The sequence below is a fragment of the Drosophila suzukii genome, unplaced genomic scaffold (assembly GCF_043229965.1).
Source record: "Drosophila suzukii unplaced genomic scaffold, CBGP_Dsuzu_IsoJpt1.0 scf_7, whole genome shotgun sequence".
NCBI classification, from domain to species: domain Eukaryota; kingdom Metazoa; phylum Arthropoda; class Insecta; order Diptera; family Drosophilidae; genus Drosophila; species Drosophila suzukii.
This window is the reverse complement of record NW_027255939.1, coordinates 1,917,737-1,919,825: the sequence shown is the minus strand read 5'-3', so window position 1 is coordinate 1,919,825 and position 2,089 is coordinate 1,917,737. Positions and strand designations below refer to the sequence as shown.

Sequence of the window (2,089 nt, the reverse complement as noted above, 5' to 3'; positions counted from 1 at the left end):
CATAGATTCCATAAGAAATGCCTTTGTCTGGATGCAAACGAACGAAAGTTGTCCGAACCGTGGTCAACTCAATATAAGACCTCAACATGTTTACAGCAGGTGATAGTTCGAGTATAACTGTGGAGAAAACCATACCGCAAGCTACAGAGACTTTCCAGTCCATAACGAGCTGAAGAATACACAAAATGAGTACGTGCAATCTCAAACCACACCTGACATTTTCTTTGGGAAAGCACCCAGATCTTCATTATGTCCTCTAAACGGAAGGAGGTAATGACATACGTCAGTGCCGTGAAAACAAGTCTGGAAAATCCGAGGTGGATTCCACAAGCTTGATGTGCTGAGCCGAATATAATAGCCTCTCAGCAAGCAATAGGACAAATACCAAATAATATCGAAGCCGTGTTTGTTAACCTTACAACAAAGTATGATGGACTTTATGTTTATCATGAAAACAACAATGCAAAACCTTATGCAAAATAAGGCGACTATGTAAAGCAATCATAAACTTAAGGAACAAACTCGATGTCTCCCAAGAAATCTAGTACGCGAGAAATCTCTAACGGATTTATCATTGGATCACTCGCTGGTCTTAATAACTCTTCTTCAAAAGCCACAAATAATCAAGCATCCCTACAGGCTGACGTCGCTTAGAACTAACTGGCTAAAGTACAGAAAGTACGTAGTTTGCTCTAATCTCAAGGCCTAGCACCAAGAAAGACATCGAATACTGTGCCGACGCTCTGGAATCCGTACTCGTGGCAGCAGCCAAAACCTCAACGCCGCAAGAGACGACTGTGCAACCAATACCAAACAAACCTGCAAATCGGACCAATCGGAAAAGCGACATCTACGACCCATATGGCAATCCAGCAGATCGCCGCATTCGAACCAACTTTTTCACGAAGCCACCCGCAGACTCACTAAAACCCTAAAGTAAGAAGGAGAACATGCCCAGCGCCGGTACATTGAGAAATTATCGCCGACTAATGAAAATCATCCCTTGTGGACAGCTTATCCAAATTTAAGCTCTGCGATGGAAACAGTCACTGCGAATAGAACCTCCTCGGGGCCGCATCGACCAAGATAGAGCCGAAACCTTTGCTCAACACCTACGAGCCGATTTTCTTTCGAGCACGTGAATTGTAAATTTCATTAGGAAGCAACTGAAACCAAAAAAGGCTCCAGGGGGGGACCTAATAACCCCAAAAATGATAATTGAACCTTCAAACTGTGCAGTGGATTCAATATGCAAACTATTTATTGTTGTTTAATTCTGGGATGCTTAGACTCGCTCTCAAGTAACGTCGACATATATTTTGAGGGTATATGTTCACACCGGGAAAAATCAAAAAACACAACACGGTGTTCCAAATGTTTTTTCCGAGTCCGAATAAGATTCCATCCGTTTACTTGGCGTGGGTCTGGGCCTTCCCCAGCTGGGTGAGGATGTTGGATAGCTCCTCACGCTTCCTCTTGGCACGGATGTGGGTGCCCAGTTGGCGCTTGAGAAATTTCAGGGTCCCCTAATCCTTGGAAACCTTCAGCAATTCCATGGTGCGCTTCTCGTAGGGTGCATGGCCCACCACCTTGCGCACCAGATCGCGCATGAACTTGGTGTGACGGGTTTGGATGTTCTTTAAGCGAGATCCACGCAGACCCTTGACCTTCTTGTCGCCGGTGTACTTGACATTCCGGATCTTGGAAATCTTGCGGCCCTTGCTAAGACCCATTGCCGACTCGAAACGCACTGTCATCTTCACTCAATAAAAAAGTCTATTGTCATAATGATACCGAAGCCTGGGAAAGACCACGGAACCATCGAGCAGGTCAACCGGATAACAACAGAAATTCGTACAGCCTTTGAACATCGGGAATATTCTAGTGCGATACTCCTCGATGTCTCCCAAGCATTTTGGACTTAAATTGGCATGGCCAATTATATAAAAATAGACCGGAAATAAAGGCTAATAACGTCCACATTTGCTGACGACACTGCATTCCTGAGCCGCTCGAGGAGCCCAACTACAGTAACAGCTTAACTAGCGGATCATCTGGTGGTAGTTGAGAAGTGGCTATCACACTGGCA

General features: G+C 45.0%; 1 pseudogene; it reads right to left on the bottom strand.

The window, feature by feature from the left end:
• Positions 1 to 1,392: 1,392 nt before the first annotated feature.
• Positions 1,393 to 1,757, bottom strand: LOC139355053 (large ribosomal subunit protein eL36-like; annotated as a pseudogene).
• Between the last annotated feature and the right edge of the window lie 332 nt (positions 1,758 to 2,089).